This window comes from Peromyscus eremicus, chromosome 14 (assembly GCF_949786415.1).
Source record: "Peromyscus eremicus chromosome 14, PerEre_H2_v1, whole genome shotgun sequence".
Classification (NCBI taxonomy): Eukaryota; Metazoa; Chordata; class Mammalia; order Rodentia; family Cricetidae; genus Peromyscus; species Peromyscus eremicus.
Window position 1 is genome coordinate 70,977,889 of NC_081430.1, and position 22,056 is coordinate 70,999,944.

Sequence of the window (22,056 nt, forward strand, 5' to 3'; positions counted from 1 at the left end):
AAAATTTTCAGCACATGTATTCCTATAGTTTGAATCTTCTTATGAAAGGATTACAGCGTGTTAGACAAGGTCTTTAGACATGAATTGTACCATGAGCTGTATTTATAATTGTCATAATAGGATTATTAATTTCATTAATCGGTTCCTTTTCATAATTAACCTTTATTTTAGACAATGTAGCTGTGACTGAATGGTTTAAGATTAAACATACAGTAAAGATAGTCGACTGGAATGCAGGAAAATGGAAATGGGGGAATACTGTTGGTATATTATCAGGTACTTATAAAGACTGGACCTCAATTGGTAGTCCAGGCTGGCCTTGAACTTTAAATTCTTCTGCCTAAAAGTTCTGGAATTTCAAGTATGTGCTACTGTGACTGGCATACTATTAGATTTTTGGAGAAGTTTTGTTCAATTTCTCTGCAATTTTTTTTTAGCTTTGATATATATATATATATATATACACACACACACACATACATTTGTGTGTATGTATACAAATATATATGTACATATACAAATATATAACACACACACAATGTATGGAGATCATATCCTTCATTATCTACTCTATTCCCCTTCTTTTCCCTTTGAACTTCTTCCCAAATACTCCACCAGTGGCTGCACCATTGAAAAATGCTCTTTCCCCACCCCCACCCCCTGGACATCTCTGTCTGTAATGGAATGTTGAAGGGCAGATGTCCATTGCTGCTGTGCACTCAAGATTGGAGCGGCTGGGTCATATCTAGATGACAGTGTTTCATAGAACTCCTCCCCATCTCTGGCTTTTAACATTCTTTTTGCCAGTCCCAAAGTGGCCCCTCCCCCACGCGCACGTACGTACGTGTGTGTGTGTGTGTGTGTGTGTGTGTGTGTGTGTGTGTGTGTGTGTGTGTATCTGCCTGTCTGTCTGTCTGGGATATAGCTGTCCCATTTATTTTCTGTTATACTGGATAGTTCATGATGGAGTTGTCCTGCTGCTGAAGAATCTGAAGAATCTGAATTTTGTTTGCTGACTGTCTCTGGCTTTGTTTACTGTGTTTCTCTGTCCTCTGTATTGTATCTGAATTGTTAGTTATATTGAGTTTTATCGGATTAACATTTAATTAATACGTTTGTTGGTGGGACTAATTAGTAAGTGATGTTCATTTATTTTAAGTAATATATAGTAGTGTGCAAATTAGGAAACAGCACCCTCTTTGGGTAGAAAGCTTTGGAGAAGGCACTCATTCTTGGGGGTTGTTAGAAGACATGTGGGTATCCTCCATGAGTTTCTGGTCGAGGAATTGGCTGCATATTCTGAATTTCAGCCACACCAACTTCCCCACACTTGATCTCCACCTATTCAGTAAAGCGTAACTGATGTGTCTTTTAAAGACTTCTATTTATTTATTTTGTGTGTATGGGTGTTTGCCTGCAATGTACATCTGTGCACCATGTGCATGCAGTGCCAACAGAGGCCAGAAGAGGACACTGGATTGCCTGGGACTGGAGCTACAGATGGTTGTGAGCCGCCATGTGAATGCTAGGAATTGAACCCGAGTCTTCTGGAAGAGCAGCCAGTGCTCTTAATCTCTGGGCTGTCTCAGTCCTTATTATTACTTTTTTTTTTTTGAGACAGTGTCTTGCCATGTAGCCTAGGTTGACCAGGAATGTGTCGTGTAGCCAATCAGACTTTGAATTCTTGATATTCCTGCCTTAGTTTGAGTGCTGGAGTTATTAGCGATGCACCACCATGCTAACGTGTGTGTGTGTGTGTGTGTGTGTGTGTGTCTGTGTATGTGTGTGTCTGTGTATGTGTGTCTGCGCACCCATGTGTGTAGGTGTATATGCATGGAGGTCAAAAAGGATGCCCAGTGTCCTGCTGTATCATTCTCTGCCTTATTCCTTTGAGACAGGGTTTCTCATTAAGCCTGGAGCTAGCTAATTGTCCCTCATAGTGCTTGGGTTACTGGTGCCTGAGGCCATGCCCAGCTTTTTTATTGGGTACTGGTATCTGAGTTCAGGTCCCTGTGCTTGAACAGGTTCTTACCCACTGAACCATGTCTCCAGTACCCCTCTCCCCGCTCCCCCTCCCCCTTTTGGACTTTGCTTTGTAGCTCATCTGGCCTTGAACTAGCTAGGTAGTCTCGGCTGGCCTCAAACTCAAGATACTACTATCTTGGCCTTCAGAGTGCTGATACTGGGGCACATGCAGGAGGGAACTTTGGTATCAGAAAGTTTCATAGGGTCTTTGGCCTTATGGACACCTTTTAGGACTTTTTCTTTTTTTTTTTTTTTTTAAAGATTTATTTTACATGTGTTTTTCCTCTATATATGGAGTCAGATCTCCTGGACCTGGAATTACATGGTTGTGAGCCACCGTGTGGGTGCTGGGAATTGAACCTGGGTCCTCTGAGTCATTTCTGTAGCCCTCAGGGCTTCTTTTCTAGGAAGTCATATTGCCAAATTTGTGCCCTAAGCCTCAAACAGATAATAGGAAATTGTATGTTAAACCTTAAGGATTATTCATTCAGATGCAAATTATTTTATTCTGTAAGAGTCTGACACAATGGCATATTAATCGCCTGACCTTTAGATTATAAATACAAACAAGCCGGGCGGTGGTGGCGCACGCCTTTAATCCCAGCACTCAGGAGGCAGAGCCAGGTGGATCTCTGTGAGTTCGAGGCCAGCCTGGGCTACCAAGTGAGTCCCAGGAAAGGCGCAAAGCAACACAGAGAAACCCTGTCTCGAAAAACCAAAAAAAAATAAATAAATAAATAAATAAATAAATAAATAAATACAAACAAATAAAATTAATTTGTTTATTTTTATCACTTCTTTCTTTAATGGGCATGAAGTATACCTAATAAGTATTATGATAGCCCTCTTGACTCTTAATCCTAGATTGGCTATTTAATGTGTAAATTTAGTGAAAATTAGTCATTCACTCTAATAGTTTAATAGTTGTGTTTACCCTACAGGGTCACTGTGAGGGATTACTTGAGGCATAGTTCAAGTAAATTTAAGAATTAATTTACTCTCACATATGAAGAGATATTGTCAATTTTTTGTATTAAAAATAGCTTCTTGGACTGGCAGTATGGCTCAGTGGGTAATTGTGTTTGCCATCAAGCCAGGAGACTTGAGTTTAATCCCTGGGATTTACAGAGTGGGAGGAGAAAACCAACTCCTGCAAGTTGTCCTCTGATCTCTGAGACACACTCTTCTCCTCCAAGGAAGTAAATAAATGTAACAAAAAATGATTTGTTGGGTTTAAGTTTTAGGAGTCTGACAGTTTGCTTGGGTTTTTTTTTTTTTTTTTGGTTTTGGTTTTGGTTTTTCGAGACAGGGTGTCTCTGTGTAAAAATCTTTGCTGTCCTGGAACTCACTCTGTAGACCAGAGTGGCCTCGAACTCACAGAGATCTGCCTGCCTCTGCCTCCTATATATGTCTGGAATATAATGTGCACCCAATAAAAGCCAACCATTACCCATCTCCAGAATAACTGCCTAGAGTTTGTATTTTCTTCCTTTACACAATTAAAGTCCAACTGAATTCATTAGGACACGCATGCATATACAGAGTGCTGGGATTAAAGGCATTTGAATTTGCTTCTTACTTTACTTAGCAAATAGAGCCTAAAATGGTATATGGAATGGGAATAATTTAATGAGAAGTAAGCCTGGAGATAGTTTGCTTCAATGTGTTAAATCTATTTTCAAAGACAAAAAAGCAAGGCTCAACAGTAATTTATTAGTTATTGCTCTTTAGTAATTGATATTTTTGCAGTCTTTCTTGTACACTCAATAAATTTCCAGGTCATTGATTCCCAGACTTGCATCATATTAAAGAGTCATCCGAGATGTCTATTTAAAATACAGAATTCTGGTCCCTGTTATAATTTTTTCGGGGTGGGGAGAAGACCCCTACTTTGTATTACTTATCTAGGTGAATCTTGTGTTCAAATCGTTTTCAAACACTCCTAGAGTAGTCATATAACAAAAAAATGGCAACCATTGTTTCTTCCTCTGTACCCCCAACCCCTTGTGTGTTTAGCCCTCTTGAGTGACGCAGAGGAAATTAGTTTGTATTTTTACAAGGAAAATTTAGTTGTAAAAATTTGTAATTGATGGGTTGGAGAGATGGCTTAGCAGTGAAGAGCACTGGTTGCCTTTCCAGAGGACCCAGGTTCAAGAGCACCCACCCACACGGTGGCTCACAACTGTCTGTAACTCCTGTTTCAGGGGATTTGACACCCTCACACAGACATGTGCAGGCAAAACACTGATGCACATAAAATTAAAAAAAAGAATAAAATCATTTAAAAATTTTGTAATTGAGGTATAAAAGTGGCTTTATATTATTCTTTTAAATAATCTACTTGTTAAAAAGTACTATTTGTTGCCAGGCAGTGGTGGCACATGCCTTTAATCCCAGGACTTGGAAGGCAGAGGGAGGCAGATCTCTGTGAGTTCGAGGCCAGCCTGGTCTACAAAGTGAGTTCTGGGACAGCCAGAACTGTTACATAGAAAGACCCTGTCTTGAAAAATAGAAAAAGTACTATTTGTTAAAGAAATAATTAACAGAAACTTGCTCTATTGGCAGGTGTGAAGCATGCCTTTAACCCCAGAATTTGGGAGGCAGAGGCAGAGGCAGAGGCAGGTGGAGTGCTATGACTTTTTTTTGTTGTTGTTTTTGTTTTGTTTTTCGAGACAGGGTTTCTCTGTGTAGCTTTGCGCCTTTCCTGGAACTCACTTGGTAGCCCAGGCTGGCCTCGAACTCACAGAGATCCGCCTGGCTCTGCCTCCCAAGTGCTGGGATTAAAGGCATGCGCCACCACCACCGGACCTTTTTTTTTTTTTTTTTTTAAGACAGAGTTTCCCAGCATAGTCTTGGCTGTACTGGCCTCTAACTGACAAAGATCCACCTGCCTCTGCCGCCCAAGTTCTGGGATTAAAGGCGAGCGCCACCATGCATGGCCTGATCTCTGTAAGTTTGAGGCCAGTCTGGTCTACCTAGAGAGTCCCATGCTAGCCAGGGCTACGTAGTGAGACCCAAGAAGAAGAAGAGCCAGAAGCTTGAAATCCTGCAACCTAACTGGTTAGAAAAAAGGCCTTTGATTAGTGAATATGTCTTAAACTGGTGAAGGTTAGCACCAAGGGAACAAAACTTTTCGTTGGCTTCAAATGCATAAATGATGTATAAGTCAGCCGATGAGGAGGGAAGAGAAGGGGAGAGCCCCTTAGGAGAGTCTGACTTGGCTCTTGGGCTTAGTGAGGAATTTGTACAAAAGTACAGGCTGCAGAATGCTGTTTATTTTATTAACAGGGTTGACAGGGAGTTGGAAGACCTGTTAATTAGAAAATGGAGCCGGGCGGTGGTGGCGCACGCCTTTAATCCCAGCACTCGGGAGGCAGAGCCAAGCGGATCTCTGTGAGTTTGAGGCCAGCCTGGGCTACCAAGTGAGTCCCAGGAAAGGCGCAAAGCCACACAGAGAAACCCTGTCTCGAAAAACCAAAAAAAAAAAAAAAAAAAAAAAAAAAAAAAAAAAAAGAAAATGGAAAGGTCTTGCCTGTACTCCGTACCCACCGACTCCATTTTCAGACACACAGGGAAATGAAAGCCCATTTCACTCTTTTGTGTATACATTTGTTAGGGATTATTCAGTTAAATTTTAATCATGTTTGCTAAATAAAATTCTCTGAAATTCTATGGATAAAGTGAAAATACCATTAAATGAAAATACTATATTATCAAGGCAAATTTCATCAACTTAGAGCAATTCTTTGTTTACATTTTATTTTTCAGGGTGCTAGTTTAAACAAACAAACAAAAAAGAACCACTGCCAACACTTTAAACATTTAGTCACGGTTTTGTGGGCCGTTGCTGCATTTTGCCACGTCTTTATCTTTGGTCTATAAACAGTGTCAGTATTTATTCCATAACTACAGTTAGATAACAAGAAGATGCAATGAGTTTTATTACTTTTGAGAGGAAGTAATTTCAGTACCTTCACTTCTTGTATTTCATTTTCATGTTGTGTATCAAGAGATATCCTTTGTGCACACACATTATATATGTACAAATATGTATATGAATTCTCTATAAATAGAAAAGAAAATGTAAAGTTTAATGAACTTCAGTAGAAATGCTTTGGAGTGTTAGATTTTTATTTAACTAAATTGAAACATGTAAAAAACAAGAATTTTGAGAGGAAGGCAAATGATTACATACCCCCTTTTTTTAGAACACAAATATGATAGTGGCTAGCTGCATCATTGAAAATTAATGAGGGCTCCATCAATATGGTGCAGTGTTTCTGCATCATGGATTCATATATATTTAATGGGCCTGCTATTCTAATTCCAGGTATCTGAAGCAAACTGCATCTGACATTAACTCTGATTTACTTGTAAACAACTCATCCCATTAAAATATAAATGCCTTGAAATCTACCAGTATTCAATATTGTTTCTTCATAAGTAATCCCATAGTGTTTACTTTATTGCCATAACTAAGTTGTTTTTAAACAAACAAGGCTCAAATTTTAGTATTGTTTCAGATGTTGCCAAATATGTCATATTTAATTGATATTTTAAAAATGATTACTGGGGCTCGAGAGTTGGCTCAGTGGTTAAGAGCATTTGTTGTTCTTGCAAAGGACCGGGGTTCAATTCCTGGTACCGTATGGCATCTCACCACCTTCTCAGGCACCAGACATGCCTGTGGTGCACAGACATGCAGACCAAACACTCATGCACATAAAACGACAAAATAAATAAATCTAAGAAAATTATTACTGAAGGGTGTTGGTGGCTTATTGCTTTTAATCCCAGCACTTGGGTTGCAGAAGCAGGTGAGTTTTTATGAGTGGTGACCAGCCTGCTCTATATAGCAAGTTCCAGGATAGTCAGGGCCATATATATATATGAATACTGGGTTAATAAATACAAATTCTGTATCTGTACTTACTTTTTGCCCAATTGATAGCAAAGGGATCTGTCTTTGACACTGATGAGCAAATAGATGCGTGTGTGTCAGTGTGTGTGTGTGTGTGTGTGTGTGTGTGTGTGTGTATGTGCATGTGCACGCGCGCGCACCTGTGCACACATGGAAACCTAAGGAAGATGGCGTGCGTCCTGCTCTATCACATTCCACTTTGTACTCTTGAGACAGTCTCTTACTGAATCTGAAGCTAGGCTGGTGGCTAGCAAGTCCCAGCAATCTCCCTCATTCTCGCCCTAGAGTTACCAGGGCATGTAGTTGCACCTAGCTTTTTTTTTTTTTTTTCTTTCAAGACAAGATTTCTCTGTGTATCCCTGGCTGTCCTGGAACTCTCTCTGTAGACCAGGCTGGCCTCGAACTCACAGAGATCCACCTGCTTCTGCCTCCCAAGTGCTGGGATTAAAGGCTCACGTGCACCGCCTGGCACACCTAGCTTTTTGCCTGGTGCTGGGAGTTTGAACTCGGGTCCTTGTTCTGTGCAGTGACCACTCTTAGCTGTGGAGCTGTCTTCCCAGCCCAATAAGCAGTGTTTGTAAAGGTCAGTTCATTATTCTTGCTGAGACATGGTGTCATGTGTGGCAGCTTAGTCCTAAACTCACTCTGAAGCTATAGACTTGGGTTCCTCTTGTTGCTACCTGTCAAGTGCTAGGATTTCAGGGGTGCACCACCACACCCAGTTTACCTGGTGCCGAGGAGGGGTTTGTGCATGTCAGGCAAGCGCTATCAACTGAGCTGCATCCCAGTGCCAGCAACATTTTAAAGACAAAACATTTATACTTTTAGCTGGGCATGATGGCATATGCCTGTAATTTCAGCACCGGGAAGGCTGAGGCAGAGGATAGCAGATGGTAGGCCATCCTGGATTACATAGCAAGATGACCTCAAAAAGAAAAGGAAAAGAATTCTTGCTTAAGGTAATTTCAATGTATTTTAGAGATCTAAAATATATGTTGAAATAGATGTTTCTTTCTGAATTATTCAGATTATGAATGTCTTGTTTGTATTTCAGGCATTCATTAATGTTTAATTTCTTTTGGAGGTTAATTGCAAAAAGCGATCTATGTAATGTGCTTCAATTAAATGCAAAGTCATACACTTTATAGTGGGAATCCTCTTGATGATAACAACCATGACTAGGGTAATTTAGTGCTTCTAACTTTTCCTTGGAAAATACATTGCATTTCTTGTTTATTTTATGAGTTTTGGATTTATATTATTTGGAAAGAGAATGGAAACTAAACATACATTATGTAAAGGAGTTCGTATGTAATAAACTAGACATTATTGAAAACATGGCCCAAGTAGATTGATTACTGTAGTATTTCATGAAAGAGTCTCAAGAGTAAATAAGCTCAGGGTTTATGTTTTTCCTTCTAGGCACTGGGGTATGGGTGTGCTGAGGACCTGTTCTACCACTGTAGTGGATCCCCACTCCAGTTATTGTTTCACTTACAAGATATTTGCCATGTTGAACCTGGCACATGGTAGCTAATGTTCTTTGGGCACATAATATATTATGTATTGTGATTATTACTTAGAGTGATGTTGTCAGTCTCAAATGTTACAGAATGACTGATGTTTGCGATAATGAAACATTCAAATACACTGAGGATTATTGGTCATCCCATGTTACCACAGGTAGCAATTTCTTTTTTTGTTTGTTTGTTTGTTTTTTTGTTTTTTTGTTTTTCGAGACAGGGTTTCTCTGTGTAGCTTTGCGCCTTTCCTGGAACTCACTTGGTAGCCCAGGCTGGCCTCAAACTCACAGAGATCCGCCTGGCTCTGCCTCCCAAGTGCTGGGATTAAAGGCGTACGCCACCACCGCCCGGCACAGGTAGCAATTTCTGTGCCTGAGTATCTTTGGGTATATGTGAGTATAAATGATACATTTCCTCCTTCCTTTCTTTCCTTTCCCTCTTCCTTCGCTTGCGCTCTCTCTCTCTCTCTCTCTCTCTCTCTCTCTCTCTCTCTCTCTCTCTCTCTCTCTCCTCTCTCCTTCCTTCCCTCCTTCCTTTCCTTCCTCCCTCCCTCCCACCCTCCCTCCCTCCCTCCCTTCCTCTTTTTCATGATAGTGACATACGTCATAGCCCAGGCTGGCCTGGAATTCACTATGTCATGCAGATTGGCCTTGAATTTGAAGTAGTCCTCTTGTCTTAGCCTCTGGAGTGCTTGGATTATAGGTGTGCACTACTACCCTTGAATTTTCTTTTTCCTTCTTATGGTGATGGCAAGGTAATGTAGCTCTCGTCAAACCACGTTATCAACCCCAATAGACGATATTTCTTCTTCCCATTCTCCTTTCCTCTCCCTCCTCTCCCTTTCCCTCCCTCCTTCCTTCCCTCCCCCTTACCCTCTCCTTTCTTCTTTCCCCCCTCCATCCCTCCTTTCCTGCAGCAGGTTCTTGCTGTGAGCCTCAGTTAGTCTGGAACTTGTATCTCATCTGAACCTTCCAAGTGTTGAGGTTACAGATACTCAACACTGCACCTGCCTTCAATAGGGTATATTTCTAGAAGTAGGGTGCATATTTATAGTTTCGGTAAATGCTACCATTTTTCTTTTCTTTTTCTCAATTTTATTAAGATATAATAAAAAACACACATTTGAAGTACATAGTTTAATCAGTTTTTAAATATGCACCCATAAAACCATCATATTTTTAATCACCTTATAAAATTTCCTATGTCACCAGCTGGTGATGGCGAATACCTTGATCCCAGCACTCTAGAGACAGAGACAGGCAGATTTCTGTGAGTTCCAGGCTAGCCTGGTCTACAAAGTGAGTTCCAGGACAGCCAGGGCTATAGACTTAAGGAAACTCCTTTTCAGAAAGAAACCAATGAGGCAGGGGCAGTAATTAGTCAGGAATGGGTCTATTTCTGAGTTCACTCCTTACTGATTATATGTAACTTTGCCAGTATACTCAGGTTGCTTTGATTACCAAAACATTGTAGTAAATGTTGGAATCAGGGCACTGTGAATCTTTTAGCACTCCTTCCCACACACACCCGGACAGGGTTTCTCTGTGCAGCCCTGTCTGTCCTGGAACTCGCTCTGTAGCCTAGGGTGGCCTTGAACTCAGAGATCTGCCTCCCTCTGCCTCCGAGTACTGGGATTAAAGGCGTGTGCACGGGGGCTGGAGAGATGGCTCAGAGGTTAAGAGCACTGCTTGCTCTTCCAAAGGTCCTGAGTTCAATTCCCAGCAACCACATGGTGGCTCACAACCATCTGTAATGAGATCTGGTGCCCTCTTCTGGCCTGCAGGGATACATGCAGACAGAACACTGTATACATAATAAATAAATCTTAAAAAAGAAAAAAAAAAAATAAAGGCGTGTGCACCACCACCACCCAACTTCTTTTAATCTTATTAAAAAAGTTTCTCTGATTATTCTATGCCCTTAGAATTTTCATATAAAGTTTGAACCATTTTGATAAGTTAAAAAGAAGCCTGCTAGAGAATTGATTGGGGTTGACATTAACTGCCATTTAAAAACGACTGAGTGTGCCCACCTGGGAAGTGACAGTAGCCTCTCATTTGTTCAGGTCTTAGTTCAGACAGCAGTGGGCAGTAGTGTTTGGTGCAGCTGTCTCAGATGTCTTTTGTTTACTACATTTATTCTCAGGTAGTTTTTCGTTCTACTTTTTTTTTTACACTTCACTTTCTAATATTTGATACTAATATAAGAATTCAAGTTTTCTGTAGTAGTTTTATATACTGCAGTCTTGCTGAATTTGTTCCAGCAGTTGGCCTATAGATTCCTTAGGATTTTCAGTGTAAAACAATCATATTATTTGTAAATATGACGGGTTTGTTTCATTCATTCCGAACTTTATTCAGTCAGGATTTTTTTTTTTTTTTTGAATGGGGGTTGAGATAGGGTCTCATATCCTATGCTGGCCTCAATTTTCTACGTAGTTGAGGATAATATTGAAGTTTTGAATCTTTTGCCTCCATTTCCCATGTGCTGGGATTTCAGGTGTGTGCCACCATGCATGCCATTATTTAGTATTAATGCAAACTACAGCTGTAGGTAGACTTTCTCTGTGTCTCAGCAGCCACTCCCAAATTACCATTCAGAGACTTATTATTAATTATAAATGCTCGGCCAATAGCTTAGGCTTGTCTCCAGCCAGCTCTTACAACTTAAATTAACCCATTTCTATTAATCTACGTGATGCCCCAAGGCTTGTTTACCTCATCTATGAACTTCTGAGTCTGACTCGTGACTCCTCAGACTCTGCCCTCCTGCTATCCTCTGGCTGTCCTGCCTATACCTGCTGCCTAGTTACCGGCCAGTCAGTTCTTTTATTAAACCAATCAGAAGGTGCCTTGACAAAGACTCAACTTCACAGTGTACAAAAAGATTATTGTATAACGTACAACCTCTAGCCTGGTGCTGAATGTGAGTGGTGAAAATGGGCGCTATCTTCTTCTTTATCTTTGGGGTGGGGATGAGATGAAATCTTTTACCATTAAGTATGACATTAGTTGCAGTTGTTACTGGTGCTGTAATCAGCCATCACATTTGCTTGTGATGTCGGCAGGCCTGGGAAGATCTGCACGAGCTTTCTCTACACTGAGTTGCCTGTCTCATGGTAGGGTGGCTTCCCCCAGGCTAAGTCCCCAGCATGGAAACAAGTGTTTTTATTTCTCCCTATTTATTTATTTTGTGTGTATAAATGCTTTTGGCTGCATGTGTGTGCATCATTTGCATGCCTATGGATGGTTGTGAGCCATCATGTAGGTGTTAGGAATTGAAACCTGGGTCCTCTGCAAGAGCAGCAAATGCTTTGAGTGCCTCAGCCATCTTTCTAGCCCAGCAACTCTGTTTTAAAATCTGATCTTGGAGGCCTGGTGTAGTTGTACACGCCTTTAATCCCAGCACTTGGGAGGCAGAGGCAGGTGGATCTCTGTGAGTTCGAGTGAGTTACACAAAACAAAAAATAAAAATCTTATTTTGGACATGTCATATTCGGTTATATGGTAGTAAGTCCCCTAGCTGGAGAAAGGATGCTATAGAACATGTATCCAGAGGGATGGGGTTGTTATTAGTTACTTAGCACAAGGCATATCATTTCCCCAAATAGTTTATAATTTTTTTTTTTTTTTTTTTTTTTTTTTTGAGACAGGGTTTCTCTGTGTAGCTTTGGTGCCTGTCCTGGATCTCACTCTGTAGATCAGGCTGGCTTCAAACTCACAGAGATTCACCTGCCTCTGCCTCCCGAGTGCTGAGATTAATGGCGTGCACCACTACCACCCAGCCTAGTATTTTGAAATTTTATGTTATATACTATTGATGCTATTCTTTCTTTGAGTGCATAATAGAATTTGCCAATACAAGCTTCTGGGCCTGTGTCTTTTTTTTAAGGGAAGGTCTTTAAAAATTTAATGTCTTTAACATTTTATATAATATAATGTTGTCTCTTGTCAGTTTCTCAAGAATTTGCTCTCTTCTAATTGTTGAATTTGTTGGCATAAAGTTTTTCATAGTATGTTGTTCTTTTAACGTTTATAAAAAATCAGTTTTTATTTTCATTTTATTATTCTTATTTAGAGATTTGTCAATTTTGTTTCTCCCTTCAAGGATCTGGCTTTCAGTGTGGTTAGCTTTTATTTTCTATTATCTATTTGGCCTTTCATTGATTTCTGTCCATCTTTATTATTTTTATTTTATTCTGGATTTCTCCTTTTACCTTTAAATTGTTTAGAAATCTGTTTCTATGTATTTGGTGCTTTTGTACATATCTTTTGTTGTTAATTTATAATTTAATTTCGTTGTGGTCAGAAAATATGTGTTATGAGATAGTGATACTAACATTTGATATTTAGTGGCCTTCACCATTGTTTTGTTAAATATCATATGCACATGAGAAAAAGAGGCGTGTTGTAACCAGGCAGTGGTGGCGCACGCCTTTAATCCCAGTGCTTGCACTTGGGAGGCCAAGGCAGGCGTATCTCTGTGAATTCGAAGCCAGCCTGGTCTACAGAGCTAGTTTCAGAACAGCCAGGGCTACGAAGAGAAACTGTCTAGAAAAACAAACAAACAAAACAAAAAAAGAACACAAACAAACAAATAAAAAAAGAGGTGTGTTGTACAGGACTGGGTGTTGTGGTCTATAAATATAGACTAGATCAGGCTTTTCTTGTTAGTCAAATCTATAGCCTCACTGATTTTTGTCTAATTGAGTCATCAATTGATGAGAATGAAGTCTTAAGACCTTCTACTATAATTATGAAATTACGTATATCTTTAATTCAGCCAGATTTTGTCACTTACATTTTGAAGCTCTGTTAAAGCAAATGTATATTTATAAATGTTATGTCTTTTCATCAGTCTTTCCTTTTATTGAACATTCATTCCTTGGAATCTGGTAATGCTCTGTATTGAAGTTTATTTATTTTGTTTGTTTACTATCTATATTGAAGTAATCACTTTAGCTTTCTTAATGGAAGGCTTCTGTGTTAGTAACTTTCCTATTGCTGTGGTAAAACACCATGACCAAAAGCAAGTTATGGAAGAAAGAGTTTAATTTGGCTTACAGTTCCAGAGGGAGGAGTCCATCATGGCAGGGAGGCATGCCAGCAGGTGGCAGGCATGGTGGCAGAAAGGCTGCGAGATCACATCTTCAAACACAGACATGAAGCAGAGAGCCAGCTGGAAGGGGGCGAGGCTATGAACTCTCAACCCTGGCTCCAATGGTACACTTCCCCCAGCAAGGCTGCATCTCCCCATAATCTCTCCAAACAGTGCCACCAACCTGGGAACTATGTGTTGAGGTGTCTGACCTTGTTGGGGAACACTTTTCATTCAGATTATCACATTTCACTCCTTGATCCACCATAGCCTCATGGCCGGATCATAATGCAAACTTCATCTTGTGGACCTTCAGAAGTTCCCATAGTCTCTCATAGTCTTTAATGCTGTTTAAAAGTTCAGAGTCTCTTTTGAGACTCAAGGCAAACTCTTGGTTTTTCCAGACAGGATTTCCCTGTGTAACCCTGACTGTTCTGGAACTAGCTCTGTAGACCAAGCTGGCCTCCATCTCAGAGATCCATCAAGACAGACTCTTAATTGTAACCTCCTTCAAACAAACAAGCAAATAAAGCAAATTACAAACTTCCAGCACAATGGCACAGAATATACATATTCTAAAAGAAGGAATGGCAATGTAGTGAGGAAGTTTTGGACATGACAAGAAGCCTTTAAGGCAAACACCCTATCCTGTAGTGCCATGTCCAATGTCTGGGGCTTTAGTTTCAAAGGGCTCATATGACTTTGCTATTTGTGAAGTATATCTTGCTCTTGGGCTGGTTCCCATGGCTCTGGCATCTCCAGCATCTCAGGACTCCACTGTGAAGTAGGGTTCACTTTTACAGCTGCACACTGTAGCCTCTCAGGGCCTTATTCAGGGACTTCCCTGCCACACACTGCCTAACCTCAGTGGCTCTCTGAAACTACAGAGGAAGAGTCCAGATCCCCTTACTCTTTCATCCTTTATCCCTCTAAACTCAGCATTATGTGTGCAGCAGTTCTAAGTTCTGTTGCCAACTTGGGATGGACATTTGTTCCCTTAAATCACATTAACAGAAGCTTTTTTATTCAGTTGTTTTCTAGGAGTAGAAAATGCCATATGCTTGCCTTCAGAGTTTGGAAGCTTAGCTGGGTAGGGTCTGGCCTGAGGTACTAATGCAGAGAAGGAGGCCTCTTCTTCGTATCACCTATCCACCTAACAGTTCCAGCCTCTTCTTGCACATACTTGGGATGTAACATTAAGCTTCCTAGTGCTTTTTCCTTCTCTAAAGTGTACATTTTGTATTTCTTTCCGCCCCGCTTGCTCTTTTCCATTCTAGACCTGCATACATGCTATCAGGAACAACCATGCACAGACTCAACATTATGTTGTCTTGAAATTTCCTCTGCCAAAGGAATTAGTCCATTACTTTTTAATTTGTCTCAGGCAAGTTCTGAGGACAAGGGCAGAAGGTCTCTAGCCCAGTTGCTTTAAAGTTCTTGTTTCCCCTGAAACTTTTTTTTGGTTTTTCGAGACAGGGTTTCTCTGTGTAGTTTTGCACCTTTCCTGGAACTCACTTGGTAGCCCAGGCTGGCCTCAAACTCACAGAGATCCACCTGGCTCTGCCTCCCAAGTGCTGGGATTAAAGGCGTGCACCACCACCGCCCAGCCCCCCCGAAACCTTTTGAGCTGGGCATCCACAGTCCACATGGCTGTCAGCACTGCTGTCTTCCAGGCTCTTACTAGAATGGCCATTTAAAGATCTGCTTCTAGCATTCAGCTGCCTTTCTAGACCAGAGTTCCAAAATATTCCACGTTTCTTTAAAAAACAAGATAGTCAGGGTCTTTCCAGCAATAACCTACTCTCTGGTACCAACTTCTGTATCAGTTGCTTTTCTTTTGTTGTGATAAGCACCATGATCAAAAGCAACTTATGAAAGAAAGCATTTTGGCTTATAGTTCCAGAGATATGAGTCCGTCAAGGTGGGGAGGCAAGTGGCAGATATGGTAGCAGGAGAAGGAAGCTGAGAGATCTTATTTCAGCCACAAGAATGAAGTAGAGAGAATGATCTGGAAGTGGAGGCATTCTCAAAGCCACTCCTGTGCGTCCTCATTCAAGGCTGCATCTCCTCATAACTTCTCGGATAATACCACCAACTGAGGACCAAGTGTTGCCTGAGCCTCTGGGGACATTTCTCATTCAAACCACCATGACTTCTAAGGAAGAAGTACTTTTACCTTTTTTAAAACAGTGATTGCAGTCAAACTGAGGGACAAATGAAATGTTGAGTTGTGTTGACGTACATATAATACTGTATACTACATTTGTTCACTGGAAATTTGTCATGAAGAGATGATATTGGGGGGCTGGGGAAATGGCTCAGAGGGTAAGAGCACCTGCTATTCCTATAGAGGACCCAGGTTTGGTTCCCAGTACTCACATGGTGACTTTACAACTTTTTGTAAGTCTAGTTCCAGAGGATCTGACACTCTTTTCTGGTCTCTGTGGACACCAGGTACACACAGTGTACGTCTATACATGCAGGCAAAACACTTATACATATAAAATAAAAATAAATTTTACAAGGCGGGGGGAGAAATGGTATTGGTTCTTGGGAAGATAGCTCAGTAAATTGCCTGCTGCATAAGCATGAAGACCTGGATTCAATCTCTAGTACCCACATAAAGGAAAAAACAAAAAAAAATAAACAAAACTGGGTGCAGTGATGTGTTTGTGTAACTCCTGTGTTGGGGAGGCAGACAGTAGGCTCATTGGAGCTCCCTGGCCAGCCAGTCTAGCTGAGTCAGCCAGCTCGAGGCTCTGTGAGAAACCCTGACTCAAAAGATAAGATGGAGAGAGCTCAAGAGATGCTCAGTAGTAAAGCACTTGCTGCTTTTGCAGAGGAACTGGGTTTGGTTCCCAGCACTGACATGGCAGCTTACCATCATCCTTGACTCCATTTTTCAGGCAATCCATTGCCCTCTTCTGGCCTCTGTGGGCATCAGGCATACATACATTGCACATACATACAGGAAGGCAAAACACTCATATACATAAAATAAGTAAGTTTTAAGAAAAAAAAATAAACTGGAAAGTAATTGAGGAAGACACCTGAAGTAGCCCTCTGGCCTCTACACACATATGTACATATGTGAACACCAGTACACATACAGGGAAGTATTACAACTCTGTTTAGTCAGCATGAAAACAGTATATATAACATATTTTGTTGAGGACAGAGGAAAAGCTATATCCAAAAAGCTCAAAAGAGAATTTCTTCATTTTGGGACATACTGTGTTTGCTCAGAAAGTTTCTGCTTGGTAATGCCTCATGAATTGGTAATGTCTCATACTGTATTGTATATGAAATTGTGAACTTTTACAGCATATAATTCAAAAAGGGATTTCTTTCCCCTATTGCTAAAGAGATTGGATGTTCAACAGTGATACTCAGAGGTTTCTTTAAATCATATTCTTAGATTTCACAATGTCTTAAAGATTTTTTACCATTTAACATTTAGAATATAGAAAAAACCGTAATGTCAGTGGTAGGCAGGTATGTTCATTGGAAATCAATTAAAATGGAAATAAAATAATGTGAAATTGAGCATTTTTAGAAATATACAGTTATTCACAAAGATGTCAAGATGTCATTCATGTATTTAATAGTTACAACCTTGTTGCCTAAAGTTGTATGCTTTTGTGACTTAATTATTAATAGAGAAATGTGTTTATGGATTCAAAATTGGTGGTGTGGGGCGGGAGGGCGAGTGTACCCCTGTATTACTGTATGGCTGAAGGACCCAAATGTATTCCTCTTTTTACTTTGGTATATGGAATCTTATATGTGATTCCATAGATTCATGGCCATTTGCTCATAAAACGGCAGACTCTGTCAGATTGGATCTGGGGAAGTCCAGCCTTGTAGGCCTGTCCCTCAGGTTACAAAGAGCTGACCCTTTGTCCCTGAGAGACAGCCACAGAAAGTTACAGAGGGCCACAAGTGCAGCTCCAACAGTGTCCCCACGACCTGCAGAGACAGGAAAGAGATGGAGAGGCAAACTCACTTCATGCTGTGCTTGTTTCAACCTGCCTGGTACCTCAGATGCTGAGGAAAGTGACTATGAAGATATGGTCACTTAACCCAGGGTGAATTGCACCTTGGGTCTGGGTTGCCATGAGATATGAGGGGAGGAAACTTACCTTCTTACCGCAAACCTTGTTTAGGATGGAACTTTTCGGGTAAGACCCTGATGGTTTTAACTGCCTTCCTATGTTTGAAAGGCCTGTTCTTCAAGACCCAAACCAAATGGTGCATTCTCCTGAGACTCTGCCTTTCAAATCCTTTCAGGACGTTAAACAACGTGTACAGCCAGCCTATGGGCCTATGGCTCTATATACTCCAAGACTTACTCAGAGCACCCTCAGTGACAATGCCTGGCCTCCTTCCGATTGGCTAAGCATGACAGAAATCTGACCTCAACCCAGAGGAGTGATTACTTGTCAATCAGGACTGGCTCCAGAATTATGGAAGGACCAGGCACAGTGTGCTCTAGCCCAGGGAGCTGCTGTAACTAACTGCACAGTGCCCCGTACAGGACCTTTTGAAGGCACGACACATGCTAACCAAAGGGGAAGAACCTTGTTGTAGCTTCACCAGGGTCCGGAAGAATTCTCCTGAGACGTTGTGCCCAGAGCTTCCAAGCAGCCCTGAGTGAGGCATGATGAAACTGGTGTTTGAGTTTTTCTAGTTCTTGAGAAAGAGGAGGACAATCCAGGCCAGAGGCTGCCCTGTTTTCTTTCTTTCTTTTCTTAGTCAGGCTGTAGAGACTGCACAGAGCTGTGGCTGCACTAGAAATCAGGCTGCATCCGGGAACATCTAGGAAATGAGATGGGGGCGGATATGGGAGTGAGTGTATTCCTGTATGAATGAGCACTCAAGATAAGAGATTGCCTTGTCAAGGACACCAATGCCGCAGACCCTCAGGAATGGCAAGGCCGTCCTGGTCAGAGTAGCAGTGTTGTATCTGCAGAAAGTACCAACAGGGGCTCCTCCTCTAGGATGTGCTGCCTGACATGGTTCCCCTGCAGAGACCCCATCCTGAGAGTAGCTGACCCTCTGGGCTGAGTCTCCAGGTGATGGTCCCTCTCTATCAGAGCCTGCCACCCCCCCATCCCGGCTTTCCTGGAGATACGTCTGTCCTTTCTTCATTTCCCATTGCCCCAGTCAGCTCAGTGCCGACGCCCTGCAGGTGGCTGCAGTGATGCCTACATCCCAGCACTTGAGAGGCTGCGGCAGGAAGGTCACGGAGTGGGAGCAGGCCCTGCATCTGGAAGACAGGCCAGTGGGTAAAGGTGCTTGCCTTGCTGCCAGGCCTGGAGATTGTGATCTCTGGGACCCAATGTTGAAAGAAGTGAACCTCAAGTTGTCCTATTATATCCATGTGTGCTGAGGGCATGTGCACAGTTTTACACACACACACACACACACACACACACACACACACACACACTATGCATCTATGCACGCATGCATGTCTGCACACATGCTTACACTAAATAAGTGTAGAGGCTGTGTAAATAGCTTGGTGGTTCTCTCACAGAGGATCTGAGTTCAGTTCCCAGCACCCATATAGGGTGGCTCACAGCTCCCTGTAACTACCCCCAGGGGATCTGAAGCCCTCTTCTCTCCTGCTTAGGCCCTTGTACTCAGGTACCTGTACCATACACAGATACATAATTAAAAATAAATCTAAAAAATGTGGAAAAAATTCAAAAGATGAACAGGCTAGCCAGAGCTACATAGAGAGATCCTGTCTGGATATGTGTGTGTGTGTGTGTGTGTGTGTGTGTGTGTGTGTGTGTATACATATATATAAAATCATTTCTGTCTGTCTTGACAGCAGATAGTCTCCTTTGCATTGTAGTAACGCCCTAGCACCTTCTGAATGTGACACTTGTGTGTCACTGAGATAATGAAATGTGTCCTTGCAGTTGAAGTAATGTCTCTTCAGTTTAGATTTGACTTCTTCTTTTAAATGAAGGCTAAGTTGTCTTTCTTCTCTCCCTCCTCATTTAAATTAGCAGTTTGCGTCTGTGCGCTGTCTGTGTACATGTTTGTGTGCTGTGGGTTTATGTGTGTGCAGGCGCCTGTAGAAGGTCAACGTGGGCTGTCCTCCTCCATTGCTCCCCCCTTACTTTCTGAGACAGGGTTCTAATTTATTCATTTATGTGGCTGTCAGAGGACAACCGACGGACTCGCTTCTTTTTCCACCTGTGGTTCTAGAGATGGAAGTCGGGCCCTCAGGCTAGGCAGCAAGTGCCTTTAGCAGTTGAGCCCTCTCTCAGGCCTGAGTTTTGGCTTCTTTAAACCAAATGTAACCGTTTGGCCTGATCAGAACTTGATTCTAAGATGTCATTGGCTCCGAGTTCCCAATGACAATCTTAAATTTCACTAAGAGATTAGATTATTTGGCTTGTCAGTCTAAAGAAATCTGTATAGTTTTTTGCTAGTGCAGAAATTGTTGAGAAACAACACAGGGTTCCACAAAGCTAGACATTTCCTGTTTGAAATAGAGGTGTGAGAAGTAATTGTTGTGTGTAGAAGGGTTGGTGTCTCAGATGTAGAAATACACATCTGTCAATGTCTTCTCACTCAACTCTCTCCTCCCTCCCTCCCTGCCTCCCCACCTCCCTCTCTGAGGATGGAATCCAGGGTCTCAGCTATGTTAGGTTAGTATTGCGTCACTAGGTTATGTCTCCAGCTCTCAATCTCTCATTCTCATTTTGTTATTTTTTTCAGTTTTTGATGATTATTCCAAGCTATAGTAATTTATAAACTTAGGCCAATATGAAACTTTTAAGAGTTATCTTTATCTTTTCATTATTTTTGTGGACAAATGGATTGAACCAAGGGCTTTATGCACTCTAGGCAAGTGGTCAATCACTTAGCTATCCTCACAGTCCCAGAATGAAATTTTAAAAAATTAATAAATTTAAATTTATTTTTTGAGGCAGGGTTTTACTATGTAGTCGTACATAGTAGAAATGGCTTGAAATTCACTGTGTAGACAATGCTGGCCTTGAACTCACAGAGATCTACCTGCTTTTGTCTCTAGTGCTGGGATTAGAACATGAGCCACCACTTCCAGCTTAATATGAATTTTTTAGCTAAATGTAATTCCAGATTTTGTAATATGTTAGTGTATTTTCCCTTTATCATCTAAGCATGCACAAACACACAAACAGAATGTTAGATATTTCTTGATGGCCAGTTGAGATACAACCTTGAAATGTGTTATCTGGTAAAGTGATTCTCATACTGAGTTTTTAATCATAATTTTTTTAAGTTTTAAAGACAGATTTTTGTTTTATAGCTCAGACTGGCCTTGAACTCACATCAGTCCTCCCATCTCAGTGTTTTGAGTGCTGTGATTACAGATGTGTGCTGTGATTACAGATGTGCATCACCATGTCTAGCTTACATTTCATTTTGAATTTATTTTTATTTTTGTTTTTCAAGGTAGTTTTTCTCTGTATAGCTCTAGCTATCCTGGAACTCTTTTTTTAGACAAGAGTGGCCTCAAACTCAGAGATCTGCCTGTCTCAGCCTCCTGAGTGCTAGGATTAAAGATGTGTGCCACCACCGCCCGACCATTTTGAAAACATTTTTAGTAGAGTGTTTTTAAGTTTTCACACCCAACAGCAGCTGTAAATTTTGTGTTTTATGGTAAGATTTTAATTCCTAGAATATCACTTACCTTACACCTGGATGTTATCATGAAATTTAAGAGACAAAGTACAGTTTGGTTTTAGTTAATATGATTGCCTTTTGGTATTTATAGGGAATTGGTTCTAGGACCCCCAAGATGCCAAAATCTGTATAAAGTGGCATAATAGTTGTTTGTGACTTATGTATATCTTTTTCTCTGGATGACTTATGTTACCTAACACAATGTAAATAATTTGTCACTTGTTATATTATGTAGGGGATAATGACAAGACAAAAAGTAGTCTCTACATATTCAGTACAGGTGTGATTTCTTCCTTCCTTCCTTCCTTCCTTCCTTCCTTCCTTTCTTTCTTTCTTTCTTTCTTTCTTTCTTTCTTTCTTTCTTTCTTTCTTTCTTTCCAAATTTATATCCAAAGTTAGTTGAATGTGTGAATGAAGAAGCTATTGATAATGAGGGCCAACAGCACTTTGAAAAAAATGTCTACCTTTGGGGTACCAATCTTAGAAATTCTGGTGATGAAACATAGAGCTTTCTTTTTCTAGTCTCAGTCCTAGAATATGAAGATTTAAAAAAGAGAGGACCAGGACATAGAGCATGGAAGAAGCTGTTAATGAGTTCCTGGCTTCTTGATTTTTCTGTAGTTGTTTGTGTGTTTGTTTTTGTTTTTGTTTTTTTTAACTCTTTAGTCTTTGGGGGCCCACCACTCAGCTCCCAAATGAATTCACAGAGACTTATTCTTACTTATTAGTACCTGCCTTAGTTAGCTTGGCTTGTTTCTGTACAGCTTTCTTAACTTAAATGATCCCATCTACCTTTTG

General features: G+C 41.0%; 1 protein-coding gene across 1 annotated transcript in view; it reads left to right on the plus strand.

Moving 5' to 3' along the window:
• The window catches only part of Mnat1 (MNAT1 component of CDK activating kinase), a 167,961-nt gene that overhangs the window by 1,047 nt on the left and 144,858 nt on the right, over positions 1-22,056 (plus strand). The window lies entirely within an intron of this gene.